General features: G+C 40.4%; 1 protein-coding gene and 1 pseudogene across 2 annotated transcripts in view; both read right to left on the reverse strand.

Moving 5' to 3' along the window:
• Positions 1-19,610, reverse strand: part of COMMD1 (copper metabolism domain containing 1) — a 226,118-nt gene that overhangs the window by 34,694 nt on the left and 171,814 nt on the right. The window lies entirely within an intron of this gene.
• LOC100630110 (phosphatidylinositol N-acetylglucosaminyltransferase subunit P-like) lies at positions 14,128-14,745 on the reverse strand (annotated as a pseudogene).

Here is a 19,610-nt window from a genome sequence, read left to right on the forward strand (position 1 = left end):
GCAAACCCTGTCTCCCAAAATTACTTTGACTTTGCAACAACAGAAAAACATAAAATCTCGTTATCAGATGCAGATACTAGAAATCAACGTCATGATTCTCAGGGCATTTGCTCCATTTCCCACAGAGTCCTGATACTGGAAGAACTCAGAGTTCCCAGGTGAGTTAAAGTCTAGCTTGTATATGACATTGTGATGGTGTCAGCAATTTGAAGGGTCACGAACAGTCATCTCTATTAGGGTCATCATATTGTTTGGGGAATGGGATGCTCATTAAAGAGAAATGCAAAATCATACTCCTAATTATTATCAAACTGCAAAATTACACTCAAGAGGAGAGGTCCAAAAATTGCAGCATCAAGCTTGAGACAGTACCATTAATATGATTATCAGGGCATAAGCCTATTGGAGAACTTAATACCCTTTGCTGGCATCATCCTTTGTAAAGTTTCCCTGGGTCTAGAAACCATCTCAGTTTTATACACAACTGTTACAAAGCAGTGATTTCCATGGGGCATAACAAAGATCTGCCGGCCTTTACCAAAGGTCAGAGCTGCCTGGCTAAGGAGAACAGAGAACATTTCTGAAAAATGAAGACTCATCTGCCAACTCTAGTTGGCTCTTATTGAGAAAGGAAGTACATCTCGCTCTGAGTTGTCTGCAGCCCTGTAGCAATGCAGTCATAGGTAGAACGGTGAGGTCTGTCCCCTGGAGATATGCATGCACCACCTTAGATGGACACAGGGGCTTAAATCTTGACTGCTGCTGGTCAAAAATCCTGGTATGGAGGTCTACAAACCCAGGTTCAAATGTCACTCTGGGAACAAGCCCTGTGTGTCCTCATGGGTATAGTTAACACCTACCTCAAAGAATTCCCAGGAAGGGGAAATGAGTCTACAATGCCTGTAGACACTTGGTGCTTAATAATTGTTTGTTTCATCTGTGGCCTTGGCAGTGGGACCAAGACCTCACCAGGATGAAGTACAGGTGGTATCTTTGCATATAATCCTGAGGATTATCAGCATTTGTCCCGGGAGCCCACAGGAGGAATTGCTATTCTATCCTCAGTCCAAAGAGTTCAGACATCATCATCGTCACCATGTAGAATGGAAAGATCAACTGGCTGAGCCTGGGAGGAGCCACCTGCTTGGTCTTTAGGACCCAGTGACTTATGAAACTCATTTGGCAAGTTGTCTCACAGCAAAACCATCACCGAGGGGGCAGGGTCCCCTCTTTAAACATGACAATCCAAGAAATCAGAGAGCAATGGACCCCAGGGAAGCAGAATACACATAACAATGTGCATGAGGCTCAAAACATGTTGGGTGAGGGGCCGGCCCGGTGGTGTAGTGGTTAAGTGCACACGTTCTGTTTCTCGGTGGCCCAGGGTTCGCAGGTTCGGATCCCAGGTGGGCACATGGCAACTCTTGGCACGCCATGCTGTGGTAGGCATCCCACATATAAAGTAGAGGAAGATTGGCACGGATGTTAGTTCAGGGCCAGTCTTCCTCAGCAAAAAGAGGAGGACTGGCAGTAGTTAGCTCAGGGCAAATCTTCCTCAAAAAAAAAAAAAATGGTGAGTGAAAGCAGTTGTACACAAAAGAAGATACATAAAGTTTAAGAACAGGTAAAAACTAATTGATGGTGATAGAAATCAGAACACTAGTTGCCTCAGGCTAAGGAGATAATTAACTGGAAAGAGGCATGAGGGAACTTTCTGAGATGAGAGAAATGTTCCTTCTGTTGACTGGAATGATGGTTATATGGGAGCATACCATTGTCAAAACTATCACACTGTACATTTTGGATCTGTGCATTTTATTGTTTACAAATTAGACCTCAACTAGCAAAAAAAAAAAAAAAACGGAAGTAGCAGTCTTTATGCAGAGGGAGTATGGGCAAACAGGAGAAAAAGGGGGGCTCCCAACCCATCAGTCCCACTACCATGCCAGGCAATTTCTCCAGTGCCAAACTCTGGGGCAGCTATGAACTGATATTTCAAAATAAACTACAGATAAGAGAAGATGCATTTTCTTAAAATGAATATCCTATTCTGGGCCAAATATTAGGTTCAAGCCATTGTTCCTCTACAATTTAAAATCCTTTTCATTACGTTTCCTTCTTTTCTCATCTAAAGCCATCCCAGGACATGGTTTTCCAGAGTCATCCTCCCTCCACCCCTAACTGCGCATACACATTTTTGCATAATATTAACTCTATAAACTTTGGGCCCATAATGCCACAGAAAAAGGAAGCAGAGTTTAATTGATCAACCAAAGTAAAACTGATGATCATCAGAAGTTAGAAAAAAGAGAGTTTGGGTCACCAGGAAACTTTCAAGAAGAAAGAATCCCAACAATCAAACATTTCAAAAAGCACAGGCCCACAAAGGGTGGTAAAATGGAATGAGCAGTTGGAACTGGAACAAAAATCACAGATTGTAGGCCCAACTCCATCATTAAGTATTGTGTGACAAATTCCTTCCGTGCTGCCAAAGGAGATTTATTGCAGATGACAAAAAGATCGCAGGCCGGGTGGGCTCTGCTTCAATTTGATTTCTCTGCTATACCCTCGGCTCCATGTTCTTCTACCTCTGTGCCTTTCTGTAGCTATTTCTGGAATCTCATTCAGAGCCAACATCCAACAGAACACGGATTCTTTTTTCCTTTGTCTTTTTTTATGATCCAGGAAACCTTTCCTACAGTTTCCTACCAGATTTCCCTTCCCAACTCACTGGCTGGGATGGAGTCACACGACCCTTCCTACGCTAATCACTGGCTAAGTCAATTGGACCACCCTGTCTAGACAATTATGGTTTACTCCTAAGTAGTCACATGAAGATGGTATGGATCCCCAAACACAGTCAGTGCTCTATCAACCAGGATAAAGGAGGGATTGCAGGTAGAGTCTCCCGGCCTTGAGACAGAGGTTTGCATGTAAGAAGTTTATGCGGGGCTACACTTAGCATCAACACTGGGGGGAAAGTGAAGTAAGCAGGAATGGACAAAGAGAGAAGCTGAACTGCAGTGCAATCACAATAAAGGCCTTAGCTGATCTTTCAGGGAGCTCCTGTGCTGGAATGGCTCAGAGTTGTCCCAAATTGCTGTGAGAGAGCTGGGCCTTTTCACTACTGCATCAACCAGACATTAGACGTGGGCTGCCCTTGGGAAGGAAACATGACCAGGGGCAAGGTGTCTCTTTTCAGCAGAGAAGCCTCAGAGAGGGACTCAGCTGACAGTTGCTGCTGTCAATGCTCCTGGTAAATGGGGAAATGAGTGCTTCAGTCTTGGAAGGGGGATCTGGGCTGGGTGGCACAACATGTCATCCACTATAGGGAGGATGGATGTTGCATGCACAATCTCTCAGGTCTCCTAGAAACCAACTAGGAGTCCACACTCATGTCCAGAGAAAACATTATATGTCAGTCTTTACTAGGACCATCTCTGGAGCCCAATTATCTCACTACCCTTCCACTTCCTGAGGAAGAGGTGAGAAGAAAGCCTCTAAATGTCACCTATCATCCTGGTTTTTAAGAGTGGGACAGCTGGGAGATGGCTGTGTAGACTGATTTTGGGTGGGACCCAAGCCCTTAGACGTAAGGGGCACGATGCCCACAAGAATGAAAATCCACAGGATTAGTCTTGAACAAGCTGGGAAGCCTGCTAAGCCCTGGCATCTGCTGAACTTCCCAAATTATACACATTAAGCTGTTCAGTTCTACATTTCCATAGTGTGGTTCCTGCCAAGCATCCTAGCACAGTCCACACAATAGGAAAATCAAAACGAGCAGTTAGAGCAATTATGGATACGACAGGTCAAACAAATAAGCCTTTATCTAGGACTTAAGCAGACATAGTCAACAAGGGTCTAATCCAAAATCGAGATTTGGACAAAGAAAGGCTTTACAAAACAAAAAGGGGGGCGGGGGAAGTAGAGATATTTGCATGAATTTTTTCTCTGTCTCACTGAAAACACTGAAATAACACTTTATCCAGCCTCTCCATGCTCCTGTGTCCCCGCAGCCCCATGAACATTCTCTAGCTCTGTTAGTAATCTGGCTTTGGGGCCAACTCATAGGAAGTGTTATGCTAGGGTATGAAAATAGTCCTCACTGAAAGGAGCTAGGGAATTTACTTTATTCATTGTTATATATCTAGTTAAATACCCAAGAATTAAAGCCATAACATGAGTGTTTATGTGTATATTCAGGAAGTACAGAGACTATGTGTTACAGAAACCCCAAGCATTTCAGCTAAGTGAGAAATTCTAGGTTGAGTGCTCAAATCTGATACTGCCACTATTGTAGTGGGGAGCCAGATGTGGTAGAACTTTATTTTTTTATTATTATATTTTTAACAAGGAAAACTGTTTATAAGTTTCTGGTCACTTCTCATTCTAACAACAGAGACCTTAAGTCTTGTGGCTACTCATGTTCTGAGGAAAGGGAAATACACAACAGTTTTCTTTTCTTTATCTTTTTTTCCTCCTGGACTGACAAAGGCCGCCACTCATCATTCAGGTCTATAATCTTCTCTGCAATTCTGAAGTCCATAAAACTCTGGAAAATGAAAGTTTTTTCTTAGGGTGGCACTTAACCTAACTTGGCAGCAAAATTTGACTAGAACTTATGGGAAGGTAGTCATAGTTTTTATTTATCGCATATTTCACTAGAGATGTGTTAATGTGTTTGATCATGGGTGCTGCTCCAGATATATTCATATATCTGAATGAAGATATATATTTTGGGGGAATTATCAGCAGATAGAGGGTAACTAAAATCATGGGAATGGTTGAAATGGTCCAGGGAATGAAAAGAGACTGAGAAGGAAGAGGGCCTAGGATAGAGCCACCAGGACCAAAAGTAGTGAATGAGCCTGAGGGAGGATCCAGCAAAAGGAAGCCAGAAAGAAGTGGAAGAGAGGAAGAGAAAGGTGTAGCGATGCAGCAGCCCAGAGAAGAGAAGGTTCCAACATGCAGGGTGGTTATCAGTGTTGGCTGCACAGAGGTCAGTAGTCGACCAGAAAGCAGCTAAGGGGTTTGCAGCCTCAATGGTCTTGTCTCCTAGAAGGCTGAGAACACGTCTTAAACCCTTTTCATCTTTTTAACAGCACTGAGCTGTGCTTTGTTCCTTATAGATGCCCAATAAAGACTTGTCAATTGAATATGTCAGTTAAAGCTATAGATCAGAGAGGCAAACCTGCTTTTGTGAGGCCTCATTTGGGATAAAAGGCTGGGAAGACAACAGAAAGAGCACAAAAACAACTAAGAAGTGAGCCGAGTTTGCTCACTGGCATGAACAGGTGCAAAGGAGACCATGTCGCTCTTTACCCCACAGAAGAGTGGTAGGACTGGATAATGAGAAACAGTAAACCTGGTGGGTCTTTGTGTTGAACAGAGCAAGAACCATGGTGGAGAGAGGAAGCAGATTAAGCAAACATTTATTCTTAAACTATGGGTCAGGGGCAATTTATAGAACCTCAGAGATAATCAAATCAACTATTATTTCACAAATGATAGACACTCAGAGGGGCTGGCAGACTCTCAAGGGAACAGCTAGTTACTGGCAAAGCCTGGACTCAAACTGAGGGCTCAGGCCCCAGTCCAGTGCTCTTCCATTATAAACAGAAAATCTCACTACTGGGCCCCTTTCCCCACTTTCTGCCTGTCCCTCGACAATTTTATCAGTAAAATCTGGTCAAAATGAACCTCTAGGCAGCTGTGATCATCTGCATGAAATCTTGGGCACTGGGGCTAAAGCGCTATGGAGTAGAGGGTCAGAGATGGAGAGGTTTACTCATTTGCCTCCTTTGGAAACCCCTGGGAGGGAAGAGCCAAACATGGCTTCAGAATTCACCCAGGAAAATAATTTTTTAACTGTATTGGGAGTGGGGAAAAGCGTATCCTCTTTTCCAAATGGTATCTATTATTAATTAATTAATTAATTAATTGATTGATTTGCAAGGAAAGATTTGCCCTGATCTAACAACTGTTGCCAATCTTCCTCTTTTTTTTTTCTTTCTCCCCAAAGCCCCAGTGCATGGTTGCATATCCTAGTTGTAAGTCCTGCTACTTCTCCTCTGTGAGCTGCTGCCACAACATGGCAACTGGACAGACAGGTGCTGTGGTTCTGCAACTGAAAAATGAACCCAGGCTGTGGAAGTGGTATGAGCACTGAACTTTAACCACTAGACCATCAGGGCTGGCTCAGATATTTATTATTTTCATACTCAGAAAATATGCATTAAAAAATTTTTTTTTAATGAGGGAGTGGGCAGTTGAGGAGGAAGAGTTAGGATGAAACAGGCTTTTTGCCAGTGTGACAAGCAACCACTTAGAATCAGGCTGTGCTAGATGAAAACTAGGCAAGGCTCAAGGGAAACCAATTCTCCTTTCCCTCCCCTGTTCTCCTTTGGTTTGGTTTGTAGGTGAACTTCCGTGCAAGTAAGCAATTTGCACAGAGAAGAAAATGCTTGCATTTTCTCGACTTGGTGAGATGGGAGATCAGTTAAAGGAGGGACAGGGAAAGAAAATGGACACTGGAGAATGGGTGAAGCCATTTGACTTTGGGGGAATATTTCAGTGAAATATTACCTGCGTGTCTGTTGTAAGCAAGATTAAGGAGGGTAAAACATGCTCCTTACCCTTAAAATGTGTGACTGTTTGTTGCTCTATCCTCCAACATTCAACATATGCCTGATGGGCAGAAGGGGCTCAATCAACCTTCCTTGAATGAAAGAATCAGATGTCCATTCTCGAAAAGATATAGCTCATCCTTTCAGGCGGAGAAAACTTCCCATACCCTTTTCCCTGACTTTTTTAGATCCATTAGTCCCAACAGATACCCTCTGCTCTGAGATGTCAGGAAAACCAGACCTGGTGTTACTGAAGTGCTACCATATTCCCTTTCTTGGTATTCAACACTGCCCAGCTGGCTGTTACATTTGCTAGCTGTCCCTCAAAGTCCTAGGCTTTGGGAGAAGACCCAGACCCTAGCAGAGTGTCCAAGACTGCCAAGTCCATGTGTCTAAGGTCAAACATGCCATTCTGGCTCTAAGGAGACTCCAGAGATGGTCTCTCCCCATTTAGTGGCAAGATCCAGGCCTGGCTGATGTGCTGTGATATCAGAAGCCAAAAGCTTTTCTTCTTCTGCTTCCAAAATTCAGTTTTGGATGCCAGAAAGGGGAAGTTTTAACTTCTGCAGCTTGGAACACAACATCCTAAAACAGCTGGAAAGGCCTTGGAAACTTCAGATGAAGTTAATTAAAACCTTCCTCTGACCCAAGGGTCAAATTCTGCTGTTGATGGATAACCTTCAAGTTGCTGTCCAGCTGAGTCTCCGGAAGAATGAGTCTCCCAAAGACTTGAGAATTTGGTTTGGAAAGCTGTGCTATGTAGAAAGTGCCAGCTGTGCTTGCAAGGGAAACAGCTGCTTTCTGCCGCAGAGGTTCTAGGCCTCAAGTGTAGGAGAGCCTAAAGTCATTTCTGCCAGTAACTTTTACTGTGGCTCATACCCTCGATTTTCAGCCAAAGGAATTCTATCCTTTAGATCCACCCAGGAAGAAAACATCTCTATGATACACAGCAGTGAGCCCTATGCTCACCATCAGAAAGGCCAGCTTTGCTCTGGGAAGAATAGATGGTGTCAGTCTCTCTGTACAACGTCAACAAGCTCATGTCACTGAAATGGAATAAGAGGGTTACAATAGCAGGAAAGCAGTGCCTCACTTGCTCTTCTGCTACTGTGAGAGATTCCTTGGTGCAAGGAACTGAGCCTAGCCCTGGCCTGGCCACACACAGCTGGGAGGCATTTCAGGAAAAAAGGAGCCATTGTCCCCAACAGGATGCATGCTTTGCCAGTGTGTCTCTTTGTCAGCCCAAAGCAGGTTGGCTTCTCTGCATGTGGATCAAAAAAGTCCTTCTCAACAAATGTCAAATGTCTTTATGCTTGAAAAGATCCCCAGGAATGGATGTGGTTGAGATATCTAATTGTAACAGTGTTTATTTTTCCTACTCCACTTCAGTACATACGGACTGAGTGGCTGACTTAAAAGAAACAATACCATGTACTACGGGAAAACCAATGTGAGACCCAGGTCCCAGACCTCTAGGAGTTTATCATCTAGTAGTAGAGGGCCCTGGGCACGTAAGCTATGGGCTCTGCCACACCCGATGTCTCCTATGGAGGGGGAACCTGCCCACTAGAGTCCCTGCTCAGAGAGATAACATCAAGTTGTTCTATATCCAGGAATGGCCACTGACTGGGCCAGGAGCAGGGAGCCAGCCCAAGGGCCACCCCCCACAGGCTAGGCAGTGCCCTCAAGTGGGCTTGCATGGAAAGATAAGCAGGGCCAAATCTATGGGAATGGGAACTAGAAGCTGGTTGCATGTGGAGGAGGAAGAGGGCATATGCATGGGTAGGAGCTGGGTCCTTAAAGGCCATGCTCTGGAGAGAAGCTCCTATGACCTGGCTTCACCACTGTCTCTGCCTTTGCTGAGGCCCAGCTGGTTTCCTTTTTCTGGGCTCCTCTGTATATGTATCCTTTCAAAACCCACCCCTTAATACATATACCTACACATACATTCCCCTCATTACCAGCACTGTTATGGTAACAAGAGAATCACTATTCCTGACCAAGAGGGAAGAGGAAGCAGAGAAGTTATGCGATAATCATGGTAGGAGTTGGAGGGCTTGTGTTCTTTTTTTTTTTAAATGTTATCTTTTTGAGGAAGATTAGCCCTGATCTAACTGCTGCTAATCCTCCTCTTTTTGCTGAGGAAGGCTGGCCCTGAACTAACATCCGTGCCCACCTTCCTCTACTTTCTATGTGGGATGCCTACCACAGAATGGTGTGCCAAGCGGTGCCATGTCTGCACCCGGCATCCGAACCGGCGAACCCCAGGCCGTCGAAACGGAACGTGCGCACTTCACCGCTGTGCCACTAGGTGGCCCCTGGGCTTGTGTTCTTAAATCTTTAGTCTAGATGTAGTTTGAAGCTTGCCCAGGCCTGACACAGCCACAGGGATTGTAAGCTCCATGAGGGTTGCCTAATGTTTACTGCTGTATCTCCTAGATCAATGCCTGCACAAGGTTGGTGATCAATAAGTGCTGGCAGAATGAACGATTGAATAGACTGGGAACCAGAACGATTAGCTGAGGTTTAGCATTGGCTATCTTCTGTGTATCATGATATGTCTCCCCACTGCTCCATGCCCTGGGAGGCTGACCTATAGTTACTACATTCAACTTGACAACAGAGTTGTCTTCTGACTTCTAGAGGTTCAGCCAAATGGGGAACCCTAGCCAGAGATCAGAGGGAAGGAGGCAAGTGATAACAGGGTATTGATACCCCCATGAAGGATACATTCTTATAAGGCGGCCCTCTTCATACCACCCCACTATCTCTCAATTCTCTCACTTTTTCAGGCCTAGACGTGGTAATGACTCCCAACTCAATGTTACCAGCCCAAGGTAACACCAATCCTTTGCATTTCCCCACCAACCTTTGTAAATAATGCCTTTATTAAACGCTCCTCAAAGCATCCAATTTGAATGTACCATGTTTCCTGCTGAGACCCTGACTGATAGAGGTTCCAAAAATCAAGTGTGCACTTTTTGCTCTCTGGTTTTCCTTATGTATGAGTACATTCTGTTCAATTCTATCAGCAAACACTCATTGCTTCACAGAGACAAATTGGCTGGGAAGATGTTTGCTCAGACTGGCCCAGTATGAGATGAGGGTGGTGGAGTGACAGAAGGAAAGAAAAGGATTGTCCTGCCTCAAGGTCAGTAAATACACCACATAAACCCTAAGTGAGTAAGACATTTAACTGGATAGCTACCTTCTCCAGCAAGAAGTCTGGGTCCAAGCTTTTGTTAAGCAAGGAAGTTTTCCTTCTTAGATAAAATTAGTTTCTTTGGCTACAATTGCTTTGTTTTGAGTTGTGTTTTACTGGACAACCACAAAATAATAATCAAAAGGGTTCTCTTGGTGAGAAGGCCATTACTCTGCCCTAACTACACAGTTAATTTACCCAAATTAATGCAGCAGAAGCAGAGTGGGGGTGGAATCTTCTTTTCTATGTCACTTATGCCTTTTTAATTTTGATAAGCTCTCAAAAGCAAGGGTTACTGAGCATATCAAGCTGCACTCCTCTTTCAGCCTTTAGTGTGGGGTTAGGGAAAGTGGGTGGAAGCAGTAGGGCTATTTTTATTTTTATGACAATTTTCTCTCTCTGAACATACTAATGGAGAAAAGTACATTTCAAATTTCCTAAAAAGGAAATTAAAATGGTCTTGAATGATCTGAAGCTTTCTCTCACCTCTAAGAGAAATATCTTTCCTCAGCAATTTGGTGCATATTATCTTGTCTACTTGGGATCTGCTTTTAAAGCAGGTTTCACACCAGGCAGATGCAACAGCAGTCTAAGATAGAAATGTCTGATCTCCTGCCTAAGACTCAAATGGAAAAACACAGCATCTGAATTTATTTGTTCTCTTTTTTTTTCCTCTCCCTCATCCCTTTAAAAAAAGATATACTGGTTTCTTTAGTCCTCAGTCTTTTGGCAACAGCCATTTAAAAGAAAGAATCATGTGGTAATTATTAATTTTGCATAGAATTAACTCTGGACTCAGCTTTCATTTGAGATGCAGTTACATGAAAAACAGATTGCATTAATTTCATCCCCTTCGGGGTTGCTTGGCAACAAGGCCTTGTTCCAGATCAGTTCTTCTTCTTGGCCCAGAGAGATCTCTTTGGGGGGTTGCTCATACTAAGGCAATCACCCTGTTGCTGTCACTTCTGAATGTGTCCCTGTGGTCCCGATGGCACAGGGGTTGGTGGCCTGGTCTGGAATAGAGATTCCCTTGGGAGTTAGTATGTGTTGGTGTCATACTGCCCAGGGTCTGTAAAAGCCCTGAGTTTTTCAGCACAGAGAATGAACTATGCTTGGTGGATTTGGGTTTCAAACAATTGAGGTTAGACAGGAAAGACGGAGCATGAGCAAAGTCTGAGCCAATGCTGGAGGGCAGTGGGGCTAAGATGGGATAAATACTAATGGGGTAAATACTGAAGTCCTTTTTTTTTTTTTTTTTTTAAAAAAAGCATTACTATGTTCTGATTTGGAAATCTTTCTAAGCTATATTGTTAAATGATAAATGCAAGACCCAGAACAGTATGGATAGAATGCTAGCTTTTTGGGGGGTAGGAAGAGAAGGGAAGGTATGAAAATATTTTCTTTGTGTTTGCATAAAAAAAAATACAGATGGTCACTCGTGAGTATTTAGGAGAGGTGAGAGTGATGGGGTAGCAAGGGCAGAGGTGAGAACAAGAATTTTCACCTGTGTCTCTCTTTACATTGTTTTGCTTTATAAGCCAAAAGAGTGTGTTACCTAGTCAAAAAAAAAGTTAAAGAGTAAATATTAAAAAATTATTAGCAACCCAATGCAAGTTGTTAATGTTTGGGAGAGCTTGGAAAGTTGGGTGAAGGGTATATGGGAATTCTTTGTACTATTTTTGCAATTTTTTTGGTGAGTGGAATTACTTCAAAATTAAAGTTAAAAGAAATGTTTTGAATATTAGCAACTCCAGGAAATTGTCTAGCCTTCTCTTCCTGTTTAAACATTATTCTTGCTATCATTTATAAAGGAAGTCAATCTGCACATTTAGAAAATTTTGAGTAACTTGGTAGGAGATGGGGGTATCTTTGAGCAGTCTGAGCTGCAGAGAAGTCTTCATCTGGAAACATTAGCCTCAATCAGAGCGTGGTTCCATCCTTGTCCCAAATGGCTTCAGCTGTGGTCCCTGAAGATCTGAGGAGAAATAAGTGACACCTCCTTAGGGACTGGCCTCTGAGTATGGAATTCCCATGATGAAAGCATCACTCTTCGACTCATATAAGCCCTTAATTGTGCCTTCATGGTTTTCCTGGATACCTTTCAGTGTTTTCTCTCATCTCTGCAGCAGGCGGCCATCTCTTCATCTTCTGAATCACTCTATTTGTATCTTTTTTCACTAGACTAAGCTCCTTGGTAGATACAATGGCTGAGTCATCACTATACACAGCTCCTCTGGCAGAGCATAAGTACATACTTTTTTCTTAAGTTTTTATTTTGAAATAATTATAGATTCACATGAAGTTGCAAAAAATATATATACAGAGAAGCTATAAATACCTATATTTAAAAAAAAAGAAAAAATCTTAAATCAATAACCTAACTTTTCACCTGAAGTAACCGGAAAAGGAAGAGCAAACTAAATCTGAAGCAAGTGGAAGGAAGGGGGCTAAAAAGATTAGAGAGGAAATACATGAAATACAGAATAGAAAAACATGGAGGAAATTAATAAAACCCAAAGTTGGTTTGTGAAAATATCAACAAAATTGACAAACCTAAAGCTAGACTGGTGAAGATAAAAGGTGACAAGACTCAAATGACTAAAAATCAGCAATGAAAGAGAGAATATGACTATCAACCTTACAAAAATAAAAAGGACTATAAAGGAAAACTAAGAACAATTGCATGCCAACAAATTAGATAACAAAGATAAAATAAACATTCCTAGAAAGACAAAAGCTAGTGAAACTGAGTAAATAAGAAATAGAAAATCAAAACCACAATGAGATATCACTTCACACCCACCTGGATGGCTATAATCAAAAAGACGGACGATCACATGTGTTAGTGACGATGTGGAGAAAGTGGAACTTTTGTACACTGATGGTGGGAATGTAAAATGGTACAGCATCTTGGAAAACTATGTCAGTCCTTCAAAAAGTCAAACGGAGTTACAACTTGACCCAAAAATTCTACTCGTAGGTATATACTCAAGAAAATTGACAACACGTGTTCAAAGAAAGCTTGTACATAAATGTTCATATCAGCATTATTCGCAATAATCAAAAAGTGAAAACAATTTAGATGTCCATCAGTTAATGCATGAATAAACAAAATGTGGCATATCTATATAATGGAATATTATTCAACCATGGAAAGGAATGAAGTACTGATACATGCTATAATATGGATGAATCTTAAAGGTGAAAGAAGCCAGGCACAAAAGAATACATATTGTATGATTCCATTTATATAAAATATCAAGAAAAGGCAAATCCACAGAGACACAAAGAAGATTAGTAATTTCTAGAGGGTGGGGGAGGTGAGAATGGAGAGTGACTACTAATTCATATGGGGTTTCTTTTGGGGGGATGAAAGTGTTCTGGAATTAGTGGTGATAGTTGAATATACTAAAAACCACTGAATTGTATGGTTTAAAGGTTGATTTTATGGTATATGAATTATATATCAATTAAAAAAAGAATGAGTAGAAGCAATAGCTAATGCCTTTAAAAATGTAATGACAAATTCCACTTACCCTTTACTCATTTCCCCCATTGGTAACATCTTGCATAATTGTAGTCCCATATCACAACTAGGAATGACACTGGTACAACCCACAAAGCTTATTCCAATTTCACCAGTTTTACATGCACTCATGTGTGTGCACTTAGTTCTATGCAATTTTATCACTTGTATTTTTGTGAAACCACCACCACCGACAATATATAGAATGTTTCATCATCACAAGTATCCTTCCTGCTCCTTGTTTGTACTCATGCCCTCTCTCTCCCTCCGTCCCTAACCCCTAGCAGCCACTAATCCGTTCATCTCTATAATTTTATTTCCAAATTTTTTTTTTCTTTGAGGAAGATTAGCCCTGAGCTAACTACTGCCAATCCTCCTCTTTTTGCTGAGGAAGACTGGCCCTGAGCTAACATCCATTCCCATCTTCCTCTACTTTATATGCGGGACACCTACCACAGCATGGCTTTTGCCAAGTGGTGCCGTGTCTGCACCCAGGATCTGAACTGGCGAACCCCGGGCTGCTGAGAAGCAGAACCTGCGAACTTAACTATTTCCAAATTTTAATGTAAATTGTTACACATTATAGAAAATGTTATATAAATGTAACCTTTTGATTTTGTTTTTTTTTCACTCAGCATAATTCCCTTGAGATCCATTCAAGTTGTTACGTGTATCAATAGTTCATTCCTTTATTTATTCTGTCCATTAATAACTAATATTTAACAACATTTACAATATTAATAGAACTTAATCTAAGAGAAGTTCAACTTACTTTTTTCTTTTACATCTCAATATTGGGTCCTAATAAGAGAGAGAGTCAAAATAATTATGGTCCAAATTATTATTTCAAAAACTTACAAATAAATGCTTAGTGTTAGTATGTCTACATACAACTCAGTTTTTGGTGTAAAGTTCTTTGGCTCCAAGAAAGAACATTTCGTTTACTTCACCAATAGGAATATATCTTAATGCTGGGACGGCCTCTCTTGGTATTTCTTGCACTGTTTATTTTTAGCATAGTTATCTGTGACTGTATGAATGGAGTTGAATGGAGAAGTATTCATCATATTAACTCCAAATTAGAGTACATAGCAGGTTACTGTAACCAATTACAATAGAAATAGGAAGTAGACAGGTAATGCAACTGCCCAGTATTTTTGAGGCCAAAAAGTTAAGCCTAAGGAGTTTAGCCAAGATTCAGGAATGGAAGCCCACCGGAGATACAGTGTGAAGTCAAACTGAGAGCTTAAGAACAAAGCCATACTTTGCTCTTTCTGGCAACGATGACAGTGAATTTTCCACCATTTTCTCAGTGGCTTTAGACAATCTCAGCACCAAGTCCTCTGCACAAGTGCTGCAGAGGGTGGGAATAGAGAGGAAAAATTGAGGGAAAGGCCAAAACATGCAATGGTGCTCTCAGAATGGGCGCAGGTGCACTGGGATCCTTTTCAGGGTGGCGGAGGGAACACGTCCATTCCTTTTATCTTAAAATAAATTTTTATTTTAGAACAGTTTTAGATTTACCGAATGATTGTGAAGATAGAGCAGAGAGTTCTTATATATTCCACATCCTATTTCCCCTATCATTAGCATTTCACATTAGTATGGTACATTTGTCACAAGTAATGGACCAGTCTTATTAAGATTAATGGAAACACTCTTATTAACTAAAGTCCATATTTGAGATTTCCTCACTTTTCCTCTAATGTCCTTTTTCTCCATCAGGATCTCATCCAGAATACCATATTATGTTTTGTGGTTATATCTCCTTAGGCTCCTTTCAGCTGTGACTGTTTCTCAGACTTCCCTTGTTTTTTGATGATCCTTGAGAGTTTTGAGAAGTCCTGGTCTTATATTTTATAGAATGTCTTTCAACTGTGATGTGTCTGATGTTTTTCACATGGTTAGACAGGGGTAATGTGTTTTTTGGAGGAAGAACACAGAGCACAGAGGTAAAGTGCCATTTTCATCACATTGTATGAAGGGAGCACACTATCAATATGACTTATCACTGCTGATGTTACCCTTGATCACCTGGCTGGGTTAGTGTTTGTCAGGTTTCTCTACTGTAAAGTTACTCTTTTTTTTCTCTCTTTCCATACTGTACTCTTTGGAAAAAGGTCACTACACACAGACCACATTATTTATTTATTTATTTATTGAGCAAGATTAGCCCTGAGATAACTAATGCCAATCCTCCTCTTTTTGCTGAGGAAGACTGGCCCTGACCTAACATCCATGCTTGTCTTCCTCTACTTTATACATGGGATGCCTACCACAGCATGGTGTGCCGAGTGGTGCCATGTTCGCACCTGGGCTCCGAACCAGCAAACCCCAGGCTGCCGAGAAGCAGAACGTGTGCACTTAACGGCTGAGCCACCGGGCCGGCCCCCACAGACCACATTTAAACAGTGGGGAATTACGTTCCACCCTCTTAAGGGTAGAATATTTACCTTGATTATTTGCAATTCTTCTGCATGGGAGGTATATCTAATCTCCCCCATTTATTTATTTATTCAATCATTTACTTCTATCAGTATGGACTCCTGAATATTTTACACTTAAAGTTACAATACAATACTACTTTATTCATTTTCTTGCTCAAATTGTTCCACCTTTGGCCATTAGGAACTCTTTCAGTTGGCTTCTATATCACTTTGACATATGACCATCATTGTGGGGTTTTCGATTTTTGTTTTGAGCATTTTTTTACTTCCTGGCAATACAAGATGCTCTAGGCTCAAATTGTATCTTTCCTATCCCATTCCTAGAATCAGCCTTTTCTCCAAGGAGCCCTGGTTCCTTTTATTGGAGAATAGTACTAGAAACCAAGATGTGGACTCTAGATGTGTTCATTGCTACTGGGGTATCATTTCTTTTAGGCCCTCTCAGTTGACAGAGCAAATATAGGTATGTAAACTAACCCATATATATATACACACATATCTATAATTGTTTCTATCTGTAACCACTTGTACCTGTATTAATTTAAACATGAGTTCATACTGATATTTCCAAATCAAATCCATTACAACACGGATTATTCTAACTTCTTCTCCTTGCTTATCCGTAACCTCCAACAACAACAACCTGGTTCCCATCACCCATCATTCATTTATTTAATTCTTCAATTCCAGTGTACATGTGTAGTGGTTTCAGAATTGCTAGCCCATACCCCCATAGGAAATAGTACCTATATACAATTCCTTTTAGTCTTATAGATTCCTATCATTTCCAAAGTTACTTAGGTCAGCGCCTTATTTCCCTACCCGCTTCAGTGAGATTGTTTCATATATTTACATTTGAAATATATTTATGTTCTTTGGTCACATTCTGTGTTCCATCGTGGGAGCTCCAACCTCCTAAACAATTTTTTTAAATTTGCATACGTCAAGATTTATTCTTTGTGATGCAAAGTTCAATGGGTTTTGAAAAATGCTAATGTCTTGTATTCACCATTACAATATCATACAGAATAGTTTCACTGCCCAAGTTTTATCTTTTCAAGCCTCCCCCAGCCTAAACCCCTGGCAGCCACTGATCTGTTTACCATCTCTATAGTTCTGCCTTTTCCAGAATGTCATATAATTGGACTTATAAAGTATGTTTTTTTTTTCAGACTGGCTTCTTTCACTTAGCAGTATGCATTTAAGATTCATCCATGTCTTCAACAGCTCGTTTCTTTTTATTGCTATATAATATTCCACTGTATGGATGTACCAGTTTGTTTACTCATTCACCTACTGAAGGACATTTTGGTTGCTTCCAGTTTTTGGCGATTATGAATCAAGCTGTTATAAACATTCACATGCAGGTTTTTGTGTGGCGATAGTTTTTGAATCAGTTGAGACATCAGTTTTCAAATCAGGAGCATGATTGCTGGATCATATGGTAAGACTATGTTTAGTTTTCTAAGAAACTATTAAATTGTTTTCCAAAGTGGCTCTACCACTTTGGATTTCCAGCAGCAATGTGTGAGAGTTCCTGTTGCTCCTTATCCTTCCCAGCAGTTGGCATTCAGTTTTGGGTTTTTTTTAAGCCATTCTAATAGGTACGTAGTGGTATCACATTGTTGATGTAATTTGCTATTCTCTAATGACAAATGATGTTGAGTATCTTTTCATATGCTTATTTACTATTTGTAGATCTTCTTTGGTGAGGTATCTGTTCAGATGTTTTGTTCATTTTTAAATTGGGTTATTTGCTTATTGTTGAGTTTTACATACTTATTGTTGTATATAAAGTCAAACTTAATAATTTTCCTTTCCGGGGACATGCTATTGGTGCTATTTAAAGACTCATTCCCATGCAGACTTTCTCCCATGTTTTCTTCAAGAAGTTTTATAGTTTTGCATTTTACATTTAGCTCTATGATACACTTTGAGTTACTTTTTATGTAAGGTGTAAGGTCCGTGACTAGGTTCATTTTTTTGCATACGTACATCCATCACCATTTGTTCAATTACTATTTATTGAAAAGACTTTCCTTTCTCCACTGAATCACCTTTGCCCCTTTGCCAAAGATCAGTTGGTGATATTTGTGTGGGTCTATTTCAGGGCTCTCTATTCTGTCATTGATCCTCGTGTCTATTCTTTCATCACTACTATGTTGCCTTGATTATTGAAGCCTTATAGTACGTCTTAAAATTGGGTAGCGTGAGTCTTCCAACTTTGTTTTTCTTCTTCAGTAATTGTCTTGGCTATTCTAAGTCCTTTGCCTTATGTATAAACTTTAGAATCAGTTTGTTATCTACAAAATAGTTTGCTGACATTTTGATTTGATTATAGTGAATCTACAGATGAAGGTGGGAAGAACTGACATCTTAACAATATTGAGTCTTCCAATCCATGAACATGAAATATATCATGATTTATTTAGATCTTTTTTTATTTCTTTTCTTCAGTGTTTTCTAATTTTCTCCATATAGGTCTTGCACATATTTTGGTAGCCTTATACCTAAGTATTTCATTTATTGGGTGCTATTGTAAATGGAATTGCTTTTTGAAATTTCAAATCCCAATAGTTCATTGCTAGTATATAAGAAAGCAATTGACTTTTGTATATTAACCTTGTATCCTGCAACTTTGCTATAGTCAATTATTAGTTCCATGAGGGTTTTTTTGTTGGTTCTTTGGGATTTTCACGTAATCTGTGAATAGAGTTGTATTTCTTCCTTTCTAATCTGTATACCTTTTATTTCCTTTTCTTGTCTTAATGCACTAGCTAGGAATTTCAGTACAATGCTGAATGGTGTGGTGAGAGAGGACATCCTAGCCTTGTTCCTAACCATAGGGGGAAAGCATCCAGTTTCTCACTATTAAGTATGATGTTAGCTTTAGGTCTTTTTATAGGTGCTCTTTGTCAAACTGAAGAAGTTCCCCTTTCTTTCCAGTTTGCTGAGTTTTTATCATCAATGGCTGTTGAAATTTTAATTAATTGTAGATTCACATGCAGTTGTAAGAAAGAATACAGAGAGATCCACTTACTGTTTACCCAGTTCCCCCAATAGTAACAGCTTGCAAAACAGTATTACAACCAGAATATTGACATTAATAAAATCCACCAGTCTTATTCAGATTTCTTTAGTTTGACTTGTACTCATTTGTGTGTGTGTGTGTGTTTATACAGTTTAATCACATGATTAGGTTTGTGTATCCATCACCACAGTCAAGATACAGAACAGTTACATAAACCACAAGGATCTCTCTTGTTGCTTTTTATAATCACACCCATCTCCATCCTGCTCCTTCTCCCTACATCCCTAATCCCTGGCAACCACTAATCTGTTCTCCATTTCTAAATTTTGTTATTTTAAGAATGTTATATAAACTGAATCAAACAGTGTTTATCTTTTTGGATGGGCTTTTTTTTCTTTTGACTCAGCATAATTCCTTGAGATCTATCCAAGTTGTTTCTGTGTATCAATAGCTCATTTCTTTTTATCACTGCATAGTGTTCTATGATATAGAAGTACCAAAGTTTCTTTATCCATTCACCTGTTGAAGGACATCTGGGTTATTTCAGCTTTTTGGCTATTAAGAATAAAACTGCTATAAGCATTCGAGTACAGGTTTTTGTGTCAGCATAGGTTTTGATTACTCTAGGATAAAAATCCAAGGAGTACAATTGCTGGGTCATATTGATGAGGATTTTTAGGCTGGTTAATTTTAAAACTGCAGATGAGAACCAGGCTCCGAGGAGTGGAATTTGCTTGCCCCTCTGTTGGGAAACATTTACATTTCTAAGGGAAAC

This window comes from Equus caballus, chromosome 15 (genome assembly GCF_041296265.1).
Source record: "Equus caballus isolate H_3958 breed thoroughbred chromosome 15, TB-T2T, whole genome shotgun sequence".
Taxonomy (NCBI): domain Eukaryota; kingdom Metazoa; phylum Chordata; class Mammalia; order Perissodactyla; family Equidae; genus Equus; species Equus caballus.